The 15,281-nt window shown below is 47.3% G+C and overlaps 1 protein-coding gene across 10 annotated transcripts in view; it reads right to left on the minus strand.

The window, feature by feature from the left end:
* Positions 1-15,281, minus strand: part of DLG3 (discs large MAGUK scaffold protein 3) — a 2,111,742-nt gene that overhangs the window by 728,672 nt on the left and 1,367,789 nt on the right. The window lies entirely within an intron of this gene.

Raw genomic sequence — 15,281 nt, forward strand, 5'->3', positions numbered from 1 at the left:
GCAGCTGTCACAACGTATCCACAAAAGACATAACTGATCATGCAAGACACTTTCTACACCAATGAAAGACAACTACTGCTGTCACAACGTATCCATAAAAGACATAACTGATCATGCAAGACACTTTCTACGGCAATGAGAGGCAATTGCAGCTGTCACAACGTATCCATAAAAGACATAACTGATCATGCAAGACACTTTCTACGGCAATGAGAGGCAATTGCAGCTGTCACAACGTATCCATAAAAGACATAACTGATCATGCAAGACACTTTATACGGCAATGAGAGGCAATTGCAGCTGTCACAACGTATCCATAAAAGACATAACTGATCATGCAAGACACTTTCTACGGCAATGAGAGGCAATTGCAGCTGTCACAACGTATCCATAAAAGACATAACTGATCATGCAAGACACTTTCTACGGCAATGAGAGGCAATTGCAGCTGTCACAACGTATCCATAAAAGACATAACTGATCATGCAAGACACTTTCTACGGCAATGAGAGGCAATTGCAGCTGTCACAACGTATCCATAAAAGACATAACTGATCATACAAGACACTTTCTACACCAATGAAAGACAACTACTGCTGTTACAAAGTATTAATAATGGACTCAACTGATCGTGCTGGATGACACGCTCTCCGACAATAAGAGGCAATCACTACTGGTACAAAGTATCAATAATGGACTCAACTGATCGTGCAAGACACTTTCTATGACAATGAGAGGTAGTCACATTCTAAAACAATGAGAGGCAATCGCAGCTATTACAAAGTATCAATAATAGACTCAACTGACCATGCTGGAGGACGCTGTCTATAACAATGAAATGAAATAATTGTGTATAGATGTGGTTGGGGCTCTCTAGCAGTCACCCCAATTATCGGCAAAGAACAATTGGGCCCTTCAAAGACTCCCCGCCACAAGAACAGAAGACTCAGCCATGGGGCAAAGTTACTGTCTTTTATTAGAAAACAAAATGACAGGGATCGCACCAGGAAAACAAGTATCCTCCGGAGCTCTCGCCTTCTAAGCATGTGTCACCCGGTTTTATCCCGGTGTGATGTCACAAGTTCAGGTTCCTTCCCAGAAACCTATCACATATTTACATTGGCCAGTTTGGGTAGGCTACATATGGGAGCTATATGGGTTAGTTCTACCATTGGATAGCCATATCTAGTGGCTCCTTCTAGGACCACCTCTACTAGTATCAACCTGCAATGTTGCAGGGTCGTAGAGAGACCTTTGGCCCATGCAACAAATGATATGCCCACGTGAAAGGTGAATCTGGATTGGGCAGAATGTATCCTCCCATCCCGGGGACCCTCAACGGTTACCAGACTGAGTGTACCTGTTCAAGGCAAAGGGAATGAAAATGGAGGTGCAAAGTGTTCCCATATGTGGCCATCCCAGATCACCTAAGCCTGAGAGAGTGCATTCAGTTAGCCGCTCATGGGCAACACTTGTAGCTTTTTCCCCTTTGGTTTGATGGGAAAAGTCCTCTTCGTCTACCCTGGTTGAATGGGTATTGTCCTGTTCGGCTGGGCCACGTGTGTGACCACAAAATGGAGCTGTCCTGCTTATAATAATGAGGATTTTCACCTGATTTTCTGCAGGTGGCTCATTGCTTGGATGGGTACCTTGTTCATGCTCACCTCTGGCTGCAGCGATCATGTCAGCCCTTCCATGTACCTGAAGCTTGTCTCTCCTTTCTCATCCATTTAAAAAACCTATAGCTTCCATATCATTCTTTAAGGCTTCTCGATGTTAGTATCAGTCAAGCGGGTGCAAGCTGAATATATGAACTCTTTCTATTTTGTGGTTCAGCTTTGGCGAAAGGTACTACTATATAGAGATTTGGATGTGTGTCCATCCTCTACCTTCGTGGGCCATAAGCATGTGCTTCGTACCTATATGCAATAAACTAGTGCATGTTCATGAAACTTCATGAATGGATGAATATGTACTTCATGTGGAAGTGCTGCTATGTCATGTTGGCAGGGATAATGTCATTAGTTCCTGGCTTTGCAGTTAGTCGACTTGCTCGATCGATGTCATTTCCATGTCGTCCAAATCATTGATTGGGTATGTTCTGAAAGGCTGTCTGAGAGAATAATGCTTCTCCCACCTGCGATACATTGAGGATCGCAGTGATGGGCCCAAGAGTGAGCCACATCAGTAATTTCTCTGACTTTGTGTTGAGTCATGTGGGGGGCACGAGGGTCATGTTTGGTACAATGTCTACAGTTGCTTTTATAATTTATCCATAAAAGACTCAAACTGATCATCCAGGACACTTTCAATGGCAACAAGAGGTGATCACTTTCTAAAACAATGACAGGCAATCACAGCTATTACAATGTACCAATAATGGACTCAACTGATCATGCGGCATGACGCTTTCTCTGACAATCAGAGGAAATCGCTGCTGTTACAAAGTAACAATAACAAACCATATCATACCGGACGGCACTTTCCATAACAATGAAAGGAAATCGTTGCTGTTATAATGTATCCATAATAGACTTGACTGATTATACAGGACACTTTCTCTGACATGAGAGACAACCACTACTCTTACAAAGTATCAATAACAGACTCCACTGATCATGCAGGGCACATTCTATAATGATGAGAGGAAATCAGTGCAGTTATAATGTATCCATAATGGTCTCAACTGATCACCCAGGACACTTACTGTAACGATGAGGGGAAATCGCTGATGTTACAACGTACCAATAAGGCACTTGACTATAGGAAGCAATATTGAACTCTGAAGTGCAATCATAACACTCTGACATGGACAACCTCACAATTAGTGCATGTATAATGCTAATTGGCAATGATATTTTGGCCCTCTTTTTACTTGTCTTTCTATCATTGTTCCTTTTTTCTCTCTTTTAAAAAAACCTTTATCTTTCAATATTTTTGTTCTTTCTTTCCACTTTGCCTCTCTTTCCTTGCTTTGTATTTTTCTTTCTTTCACATTCCATCTTTCCCTATCCTTCCTTCCTTCCTTCCTTCCTTCCTTCCTTCCTTCCTTCCTTCCTTCCTTCCTTCCTTCCTTCCTTCCTTCCTTCCTTCCTTCCTTCCTTCCTTCCTTCCTTCCTTCCTTCCTTCCTTCCTTCCTTCCTTCCTTCCTTCCTTCCTTCCTTCCTTCCTTCCTTCCTTCCTTCCTTCCTTCCTATTCTCTATCCCCTTTCTTTCGGTCCCTCTTTGCAACTTTCTTGATTCTCATTATTTGTTCATTTCAATCGTTTCTCTCTTATTTAATTTGATATGATATGATATGATATGGCATTTGTAATGCACCTATACACAAGTATTTCAAGGCGCGGTGAGGCAGGGGGGGGTTGAACAAGGGGAGACTGACAACGATCCTACTAGGCCAGGTGTCATTCAGATCGCTCAAGTGCAAGGGTAGGGGGACTGGAAAAAGTGCAAGGGGAAGGGGAGAGGGGAAAGTGCAGTACATGGTTAGTAGAATACAAGATAAATAATAGGGCCAGCTGGTGGCAAGTGCAAGGAAAGTGCAGTACATGGTTAGTAGAATACAAGATAAATAATAGGGCCAGCTGGTGGCAAGTGCAAGGTAAGTGCTGGGAGAAGGGGCTGTAGGATACAGAGACAGTGCAGTAGTGCAGGGGTTGCCAGGGAGGCAGTGCAGGGGAGAGTGGCTGGGCCAAGGACCGAGATCGGTGAGTGGCCCAGTTGCAGATTCAGTGCAGGTTCAGTGATTTTAGCAGGGGAGAGAGGGAGAGAAAGCCGAGGCAAAGAGGAAGGTTTTGAGGTGCTTCCGGAACCGGAGATGGTCTCCTCAAGTTTCAGGGAGGCAGGAAGGCTGTTCCAGAGGGAGGCCCCTGCTGCGGAGAGAGATCTACCCCCAGCTCGTTGCTTGGAGAAGCGGCTGACCCTGAGGTAGTTGGAGGTGGATGAGCGAAGAGCTCGATAAGGAAGATATTTAGGAAGAGAGAGTTGAAGGTATTTTGGCCCAAGGCCCCAGAAGGCCTTGTGGACAATGCAGAGGGTTTTTAACTTAATCCTCGCAGCCACTGGGAGCCAGTGCACAGATTTCAGTCCTGGAGAGATACGGTCCCTGGGCTTGAGGCCAAGGACAAGTCTCGCAGTCCTGTTCTGGATAAGTTGCAGAGGGCGGAGAGTAGAGGCAGGAAGATTTAGATAGAGGCTGTTACAGTAGTCCAGCTTCGAGAGAACCAGGGCTCCGGAGACAGTGAGCTTCTGGGGGAAGGAGAGGAAGGGAAGAATACCTCTGAGGAGGTGCAGCTGGTAGTGTGACATCTTAAGAGACGTCAGATATGTGAGGAGAGAAAGAGAGTGTGGAGTTGAAGATGACCCCGAGGTTTTCACAAAATACAGTGCTTTGAAGACATTACGAGATAGAAAGACCTCTAAATTCCCCCTGAGGTTGCCATAGTTATAGTTCAAATTGTCCCAAGATAAATCCATGAGCAGAGCACCAATTCCAAAGCACCCGTCACTTTCTCTCAAAGATTTACAACAATAATAGGCGTGGTTTTCTGTGTTTGAAGTTTGTTGATGCTACCAGGGCAACGTGTGTTTCTGATTGCTGGACATCTTTGAGGGGTGCATGACTTGGTCGACTCTCATGTTTGAGTCATTACTGCGCACAAGTTCTGATTTTGCACGGCTCTGCTAGGAACGGACAAAGGCTGAAAATAAATATTTCACAGGGAAATGTTGCAGACCCACAGATTTTGTTTGCGACTTTTATTTTCAGGTAACATCCGTAAATAAGAGGCGCAGATGGCCTCTTGGGCCTTTCTTCTCCTCTTCACTTTTCCTAGGGAAGTCGGCGTCGCTCGCTCTGCTGTATCTTCTACACCAGGCTCTCTCCACTCTTGTGAGGAACAATCTTTCTTTCTCTTGAATTAAATTGTATTCATCCGAGCTGCTATTTCACCTTCTACGTCCTGTTCGGCGGCCCCCCTACCGACTTCTGTCCACTCCCTCTACTATGTCAACCATCAGATTGCTGGCTTCAAGTCCTGGCCTCCTCTTGACCAATGCCCTTCTATATTTCAACTTCACTCTCTTCTTGACACTCTTTTACGCTCTACTCTCGCCAATGTGGACCCCAGACATGAACAGCTGCCCTCAACGGTACACGGCTGCGCTGCTCTACCACACTGGATTGGCTGCTACATAGAACACGGTCCCCTTCACTCATTTTCTGATAAGACGCGATCGCCGAATGCCGGCAAGTATTCCCCGCACAGGAGGCACCCACGAATCCATACGTCAGGTCAGCCTACGCTAGATAGTCTAACTCCATGCACGGCAGCTTTTATTCTGGGATGTAGTCACACAAGCAAACTACCCTTCCACCTAGAAGTCTTCATTTGTACTTCAAAAACTATCTGCTCTCGCATGCAAATACTAGCAGCACCTCTATCCTCTGATACATGACGTGCTGCACACGGGCACCTCGCCAATTACCAGGGACCTGTGACCTCATACTAATCTCACCTGGCTACCCCTATAGCTTGGCGACCCCACGAACCAATGGGAATGTCTATTATGTGTAGTCAATATAACTAGGGTGACTGTTGTACCCAGCCCACTGCACCATCTAACATTTAAAATGCTGTACCCTGTGAGCTCAGAGCTCAACATTCGAGAATGTATGGCACTATTCACATAACACTGGACCCCCCCATGTATAACACCACTGCACAAAAATTATTCTTTAAGAAAAAAACGTCCCCAGTTAACTTTTTTGCCCAATTTCGACGTCCACATTTTTTCCTGTGGTCATTTTTGTTCCTCTTGACCCATCCAGGAGCAACACCGGACTGCAGCCACACAGTCAAGGATATGAAAATCTGCAACAGCTCGTGAACAATACAGCTATACCACAACCACTCAGTAAGCAAGTACCATTTTTATTGTGATCTTTACACACCGGTTTTAGCAGTTAGGATCCCTCTCTGCAACTGGGATGCCGCAGGTTTATGGGTCTGCAGCAGCTCCTCCCTCATTTTTCCATTCTCTTTTGTTCCCCACTCAGAACTACTGTGTGGCTGATCACTACTGTACGGTTTCCCAGTTACCTTTACGGGACCCGCATATGGATTCACCTTGCACAGCATTACGCCCCTTAGTGATCGAGAACCGAGTACTTGGGATACATAGCACCGGCAGGTAAGACACCGGCACAGTGTTTTGAGAACTACTCTGTAACCATTAGGCCTAGAACTTAATGGCACTTTTTTTTACAAAACCACTCACTGGAGTCTCCTGTATTCCCCACAGGGTCGCCCCCACGGAACCCTGATGAAGGCGGACGCAATTTATTGCATTTTCTGCCGAATCGTGAAGTAAACAGGGAATACCTGATCAAGTCGGTTCTTAGTTTCCACAGACTATGTTTAGTCAGTCTCTGCCACGTTGGCAACGATATCTTTGTTCACCTCATGACCCTGTAACATTTATTGTTATATTTCTAAAAAATACTTAGTGCCTAAAGGTTAAGCATACCCCAGTTAAGGCATTTCTTTCTGAAAGGGCGAGTTCACAGCCCCTCTACTGTTCCTTTCCTTTGGATGTATCATAAAGTACTTATGTATTCACATAAGCATGTTTATTACTTGTACCAATGAAATAACAATTGAGACTTGTCTGGATATTAGTTGCACAGCTTCTCTATATATTTTTTATGTCTCATTTGCTGTATATATGTTTTATGATGTTACCGTCAACTGTTAATTTTCACATGTAAGTTGTATCTTTCAATATTTGTTTATGTACTACATGTTTCATATGATTAGAAAATACATGTTTTGCAACACTTGCATGTTTCAGCACAGTGAGTGATTCGTACCTTTAGAGCGCACAACCGGGATCTCCATTTTAGGAGACCAAATCTCTGTAAAATGTATGAGAGACAGGCCTCAAACTCTGTCTCTGTCCGCCTAAATAACTGCTTTTCTTGCTTAGCATTTTTAGCAGCAAGGGTACAAATATTCGTTCACACAGCTGCCCTCAACCACCTCCACTCTACTGTTGAGGGTTCCATGTCTACTGGCCGCTCACAAAAGGGCGCCCCGTTAATTGCACCACAAAAGGCCATCTTTCTACAGGTACGTCCCCCGTACCAGCTGCTGCTACGCAGCACCCTGCATCCCCTCCCGCGGCCACCCCCACTTGCCCGATGCGGGCTCTGGCTGCCTGCTTCTCTCCACCTTGGGTGCTCTGGATGCCCGGGGCACATCATGGCGCACTTTTGTACGCAACCTTTTGTTACCCGGGCTTCCGGCATCGCAGTACACAGACTGCGCACGACTGAGCGGTCGAAGGCTTTGGCTATGGATCTTTTTGACCTAGCAATGGATTTAAAAAATGACGACACTATTCTCTGGACTCGTTTAGTCCTCCAATGGCTATCTTCTTCTCTTCCAGCTTTGGCGTGCACCTTCCATGCTCTCAGCTGTGACGTTCATCGAGGCTCTTCTCTCTCGCTCCTGAGTGCTTACACATCCCCATTCCACCTCTGGCTTCCCCCACTCATTCTCATGTTACCTTTCTCCACCTACGCTGGCGACCCACAACTCTCTGTAGTAAACAGCCTGTATTGATAATTGACTCTTTTCTTTCTCCTGTCACCTGGACCAGTCAGTCAGGCAGCCTCCTCGTGCTGTCCTCCCCTTCACCTGCTCTGTCCACTCACAGACCGCCTCTCTCCTGCTGTCCATCACCTCCGCAGTCCCGGCCTTGGTGAACTCTTGCTTGGACTTACCTCGGCCTTCCGGTCTCATTGCCTACATATTATCCAGAATGCTGCGGAACACAACATCATGAATTGCTCTAAAGGTCCGCAAGCCACCACTCTCCCCTTGCCTCATCACTGCCTTCCTGCCTGGTGGCCTGTCCACAGCTGTTACTACCATCAAGCTTCCATCTTCTCGAGCCTACCTGTCTCCAATATTCGCCGTCTCAGATCCTCTCAACGCTATGTTCATCCCGGACCTGCCAGCCGGTGCGTCTCCCTCACAACCTCTGCATCTTTCTTTCTCCTCCTCTCATGGCCTTAAAGGTTTCCTTGCATGGGGTCTGCAACCTTTGGCTCTCCATATGTTTTGGACTACATCTCTCATCAGCTCTGGACAGCACAGTCAATGCTGAGGTATCATGGGAGTTGTAGTCCAAAGTCGTGCGTTAATAACTCTGCTGCCCGCCTCCTTTTTTCTATACTCCCTCGTTCCTCTATTGCATCCTCTTTACTTTCAATCTCACTACTTCCTTTGGAATCTCGTCTTTTTTTATCACTTTCTTTCGAATGTACCCATCGCTTGGCCTCTCTTGATCTTTCCTTTCTATTCTCATTCACATCCCCAGCGATCTCAGAATCTATTTCTTTTGACTGCTCCTTAGCCCCCTCTCCCCCCCCCTGACCCCCGTGCCTCATCTCGTTTCCGCTGTTTTCCACTTTTGGCCCCTAAACACTGGAACCCTCCCTCTTTCACTTCCTTCCTCCGCATCTGTTTGTATTTTCCAATCTACTCTTAAACTCTACCTTCTTGCATCTCTAGTCCTTTAAAAAATGATCTGCCTTTCTCTCTTGATGTCATTTCTTTACTCATTTGTAAAATTTTGATTGTACTGTTCTTTGTGTGGATTCTTTCATTGTCCAGCGCCTTTGCCGAAAGGCGCTTTATACATTTAATAAAATACAAATTCCAGGTACTCGCCCTTGCAGGTTTTTCGGCAGTGGCACATACCCTCGGATGAACACGTCCTCTTTACATTCTTCTATTATAAAATAACCAGTAGTGCAGTGGTGGATGGGATGCTGAGGGAATGCAGTGAGGAGTAATATTTAGAGAAGGGCTGCCCTCTTGTGGTAGCCGTTAGCAATGCAGTCGTATTTCGCTCATATTCATTGTCCTTGGACGTGTGTGCACTGCTGCTCAGAGTTCTAATTAGCCACCACCCACCCCGCACTCTCACTCTCTGGCCTGTTGGTATGTTAAATGTTTGCAGGCAGAATCTTGCTCTGCCCTTGTGAACTGCCCCAGAACACATCTGGTATGGAACAGCTGCCTGACCCTTGTTTGTGAAAAGTTGTTGACTGGGCGCTAATGACTCGGGGCTTACAGCTGCTATGTCCCACTTAGCTTTAAAGTTGCTTTGTAAAGAAAATCACAGAAATATGTTTCAGGGTGAAATGAAAGATCTGATCTGATACTCCGGTAAGGGAAGTGAACTTCTTTACTAAGTTCCAGTGACAAGGTATATACATCAGGTAAGTCCAAGGGTAAGCAAGTAGCAAGGTACACAGGAGACTTCCACCGGCCTCCTCTCTCACAAGCTGCTTCACTCCAACTCCATTCATGGAGCTTACAGGGGCACTCACACCACAACATCCCACAGGCATTCTCCCAGGCAAGCATTCAAGCAGGACCAAGGCAGGGAACACACGATACAGCAAAATGCCAGCAGAGTCTCAAGATAAACACCAGTCTTTAAACTGTCCTGTTGGCTTTTTGCATAGAACATAGTGTACTTCACACCCTTAAATGCAAGAGGCGTGTCTGTGCACAGGCATATGGACGGGTTCCATTTCCACACGCGTGCTTGTCATTTCACTACAGCAGCCAAACCTAAAGGGGAGTATTTCGTGTCGCGCGTTACATAAATATCCCTGAAGGTCTGATCTATGAAAAGAAGTGGTTCTACTTCTTGAACTCCAAGCATGCTTGCATAACTCCAACTTGCTCTACAAGGGGAATTATGTGGCCAAGGAGCTAAATTGACTCTGCGCCTCTTAACCAAACTGTGTGACCCTGTGCAACCCAATTATGCCCACTCGGCTTTATCTCTCCCAATCACCAGTCTCTAGAAGTGATTTAGTTTACCGTGTCCACTTTTGGAAAGCTTGCAAGTGTTGCTCCATACGTAATATTAGTGGCCATGCGTACGCTGCACCCCCACGAAGTTAGGTGTCTGTTAGGGCACTCAGAGAAATATTTTTTTGCATTTGGAGCTGCTGTGATTGGCTCACAATATGGCCAAGTGGAGGAGTCTGGAGTAGATGCCAGGTCACCCGAAACCACAGGTCACCAACTTAGTCTCTTGATCCCAAGAAGCAGAGGCTGACTGGACTCAATGGTAAACAGTTAGTTTCCCAAACAGCGCTGACCTCTCAAGGGCCCGAAGAGCTGGGGCAGTGCTGTACACTGTCCACTGCCATGGGGGGCGGCTGGCACTCAACCCATTGCGTTCATCCTTCCCACACCCACTTCCCCCTCCTACTGTATTTCTGGCTAGGCGTGGGCAGCATAGTTAGGAATTCCCAACGTTCACAGCCCCTTCCCACTTGCCCACATTTGGCCGTTGTTAGCCACCCTGGACTCAGCTCACCCTCACAGCAAGCCCTAAGCCCCTCTACTGATTTGAGTGGGCTCTCGCCCACGACAAACCAGAACCTCACATTTCACAGGTCTTGTGCTTGAGAAGTAGGGTATGATGGGAGAGCCTGGCATTTGATGACAATACTTGGTACCTGGCATATGGGTGAAGTATCTGGCCACTTCATAGCACCGTCTGCCAAGGCCGGCAATAGAAGTGTGATGCTGGCATTTGAGTTTGTATTTGTATTTGTTTATTATTTATATCGGGCACTGATCCCTTAGGTAACTGGGTGCTTGAAAGACTTAGGAGTTACATACATGGTAAGGCATATACACTGCCAATATGCGTTGCCATGCAAATATAGTGGCAGATGGGGACCCTGGTTACAGATGGGACAGTGAGCAAGAAACAATTGTACAATAGTTAATACAATAATAATATTGATGGCAATAGCCGGCATATGAATTATTCCCGGGAAGGAACACCTGTCTGATATCTAATGGAAGAACCTGGACATTATTTGGGAATACATGGCTCTGCATGGCACTGCCTGGCCTCAGATTAGAGTGCATGGCATGTGGCGGCAATGCTGGCCATATCATGTCGCTGTCTGCCATTTCATGTAATGGAGTTTCTGGCCATTTGGTGGGGTAGCCTTGCATGTGACAAAAGAACCTGCTGCTTCCTGGCAGTGCCTGGTGCATGATTCGGGTGCCGGGGCTTATGGTGGGAATGTTTGCCATATGATGTGTAAATATGGCATTTGAGGGCAGCACCAGGCATGTGACCAGGGACCTGTGATGCAAGCACCTGGCCTTTTGATGGCAATGCCTGGCACGTGATGCGAGTACCTGGCATCGGATGATAATGCCTGGTGCCTGAGTATCTGGCATTTAGAGGGCATACCTAACATGACTACTTGGCATTTGTTGGCAATACGAGACATGCGACGTGTACCTGGGCATTCAGCTGAAGTAACTGACAACCACGAAAACAATTTATACAAACACCAAATGTATTGACTTTGCCAATACTTGTTTGCACATGTAGAGCACATACTGGATAACAGAGATGTAAGAATACTGCACTATTCTACAGGATATCTACACTTGCTATCAAAGTATAAATATGTTTCCAGATTCGCCATTAGTATTCTGAACATGCATATTATATTAGCAAATTCCATTAGCTTTAGAATTAATTGGGTGTTTTAAAGATCATTTTATGGCTTGGCTTATCCGTCTGACACGTGACAGGACGTATTAAACCCTGGCCTGGAGACCAAACTTTTTCTGGGCAGTTTTGGAGCCAGTCCATCACTGACCAATGTTATGTATGGCCCTTTAAGGTCAGTGGTGGCGCATGACGTCATCACGTGCTGCAAATAAAAGGGGCAGCCGGTGCCACAGTCCTCAGCGTAAGCGTCGGAGCCCGAGACGAGAATACTGTCTGTGTGTGTTCCTTTACAGCAAGGGCAAGCCACACCAGGGAGCCGCCGGCACGACACAACACTGGTGACGAAGGGGTTGCCGATCCGTTAAGACTTCCAATGGCCGACACACCGCTCATCTCCCGTCTGCACCTGCTGTGCGATGCACCATAGTTCCGGCCTACCGCTGCGGCCAAAGTTGCCGTGTGAGTATAAGTGGTGAGGAGAGGAGCGCGAATTCCCTCGCTGCACACCGGATGTTTGCAACGTGGTCCGCATTGCGGGTGCCACTCCCCAGTGTTCACCCGGATTGTTGGTGGTAAAATGTTGAATCCACATTATACGGAGCCCTGATACATCACGTCACGGGGCACTCGAGGGACCTCGAGAGAGAAAAAAGAACGGTGATCACAGCCAAACGTGCACCATATTTAGATTTTTCTTTTCTTTTCTCAAAGACAACGTCCTTTCGCGCCACCAAGATGTGCGCAGCACTGAAGTCGGTCAAGCTAGAGGATGCTTGTGCGCTTGGGAGACAACAGACCTAAAGAACAGACAGAAAACCATTCTGGAACAAGAAAGAAGTCCGGTGAATCTATGCCACCCTGTGCCTCTAATACGGCTATGACCTTCCCTACTCTAAAGACTGTCCAGCGAAAGGCCATGTCTCTGGCAGTTGCAGTGTCTAAAATCACTTTGCACGTGTCTGCCGTGCACCAGCACCATCCGCACACTCCAGAGCCCAGGCATCCCCGAGACAGGCGTTCCAAAGCCCGGCGTGCAAGGTTGCGCAAGTCGAACAGTCTTCTCCTGAACTGGACCAACCAGAAGAAGAGGAAGACGAAGAGACGTATTCTTCATCTCTAGCATGAAGGAACTACAGGTGTCCGGGAGGCGCCAGTCCAGGTGTATGGTCCGAATATGTGATTCATTGATCCCTGTACTGATTGACACAGGGGCATCAGTGATCGTCATGGCAGATGATCACTACTGACAACTGAGAGAGGCCCCGCCCCTGAAGGACACACGCGTCTGCATCTACACATTTGGCAGGAAGCACCACCTACCTCTGGAAGGTGCGTTCGTGGCTCCGGTCCAGCATGACGATGTGACCATTAAAGCCAGATTCTTTGTCACTAAAGTGAGTGACGTGACACGACTAGGCTGTGCTGCTGCTCATGTGCTCCATATTGTCCATTTTGCTTTTGGTGTTTATCTGGAGGACATTCAGTCCTTGCTGGCCTGTTTCTCAGGTGTATTCACCGGTATTGAGAGGATGATCGGAGATCCCATTCGCCTCCACATTGACTCCACTGTCCAGCCAATAGCGCTGAAACACAGGCAGGTTCTCTTCCACCTGTGGGAAAGTAGAACGAGAGTTAGACACCCTGAGTGGGTGTCCCCCATAATCATTGCCAGGAAGCCCAAGCAACCAGAGTCCATTCGCATCTGCATGGACATGCGCCTCCCAAATCGCGCCATCAGAAGGGAGAGACACATCACGCTGACGTTGGACGACATCCTGGCAGACTTGCAAGTCCCCCAGTACTTCTCAAAACACAACCTCAGATCCGGCTACCATCAGCTAGTGTTAGATCCAGCACACCGCTACATAATGACTTTCACCACACATAAGGGTCTCTACAGGTACAAGCCTCTGAACCTTGGGATATCTTCTGTTTTCCAGAACACTATTTGTGGGGCCCTGGCAGGAATTAGCAGCGCTATCAACATCAGCTACAATTTCCTGGGGTTTGCCAGATCTGAACAGGAGCATCTGGACAGGCTATGGTGCGTCCTCAAACGGACCCAGCAGCTGGGGTTTACGTTACACAAGGACAGTGTGCTTTTCCTTTGTGTTCCAGGAGCGAGACATCTCTCCTGACCCAGCAAAAGTAAAGGACATCCAGACGGGAGGCACTCCCACGCAACCCATCACAGGTACGCAGTTTCCTCGGAATGGTTACGTACTGTGGTAGGTTCATCAAGAATCTCGTCATCCTGTCTGAGCCTCTCCATAACTGGACCAAAAAGAACTGTGTGTGGAGGTGGACTGCCATCGAATGGAGCATATTTGAAGACATCAAGAGTGCCCTTACCGCCAAGGACACCCTGGCCTTCTTTGAACCAGGGAAGAAAGCAGAAATTGTCATGGACGACAGCACCTTTGGCCTAGGGTGTTATTTATGCAGCCAGACAACAGAGGTGAAAATCACCCAAAGATAGAGAGATGCCCTGACTGAACTCTAGTGCTGCAAACATTTCCATGTGCACGTGTTTGGCAAGGCTGTGACGGTCATCACAGACCACAAGCCGCTAATCCCAATAATGTCCGGTTCCCTCTTCAAACTACCGGCTTGCATCAAAAAATGGATGCTCGCTCTACAAGAGTACAACATCGACTTGCTATTTCGACCAGGGAACGGCACTGCGGCCGACTATTTGTCTTGAGATCGCACACTGTTGGGCAGCATGATCACAGTCAGGGAGAGGCAGAGACAGAAGAATTTCTACACCGCTTTGTGACCATAGCCACACCTGTCTCCATGTCCATAAATGACATCAAAGAAGCGTTGGCAGCAGACAAATGTTTTCACATACTGCAAACGGCAGGAAACAGCGGCGATTAGAAAAGAGTGCATGAGAAATTAGACCGCACATGTGAGGCCCGTCAATCGCTCGAACAGATGTGGCACATACCAGATGAACTGACATTCATGGAAGATGGTTTGGTCCTCAGAGGGTCAAACATGGTGATCCTGGCAAGCTTAGTACCACGCGTGCTGGAGCTAGCCCACAAAGGCCATCAAGGAGTGGCCAAAATAAAAGTGTGTCTCTGCCTGAAGGTCTGGTTTCCAGGACTCAAGGAGAAAGTAGAGGAATTTGTCCGGAAGTGCGTGTGGTGCCAAGGTTGACTGTTGTTTTGTGTTGGCTTAGTGGCAGCAGCAAGGATGCTGGCCCCTGTGAGGTTGGTGTGCAGGATGGGGGTTGATGGTTTGCCTTAGCTCAGATGCATGGCTGACTGTTGTTGGTCTGTTTTGGCTTTGTGGCAGCAACAGAGCTGAGTTCAGTGGTAAGGTGAAATGGCTTGGGGCCACCAGTTGTGTGGGTCCAGAAGCAGAGATTCTGATTCACAGACAGAGTTGCTGGTTTGTGTCCTCTCGTAGCACCGCAGCGGTATGTGGTACACCCTGACCTCATTACCCAGGCACAGAGAAGCCCAGTGTTTCTGCAAGCATCACCATCTTGCATCACCTAGCCCAGTTTCTGTGAAAGGACTGTGCCACTCCGATGACTCCGCTGGGAAATTTTCTACCTGCAGCGGCAGCACATTCCACCACACTGCACTGGGAGAGGTTTCAAGTAACCATGCAAAAACAGATGCACGAGGTGGCTCCACTCTGCACGGGGGATTACATAAAACCTGCACTAAATACCTCTACAATGAATG

Source organism: Ambystoma mexicanum, chromosome 5p (genome assembly GCF_040938575.1).
Source record: "Ambystoma mexicanum isolate Mex_15411 chromosome 5p, UKY_AmexF1_1, whole genome shotgun sequence".
Lineage (NCBI taxonomy): Eukaryota > Metazoa > Chordata > Amphibia > Caudata > Ambystomatidae > Ambystoma > Ambystoma mexicanum.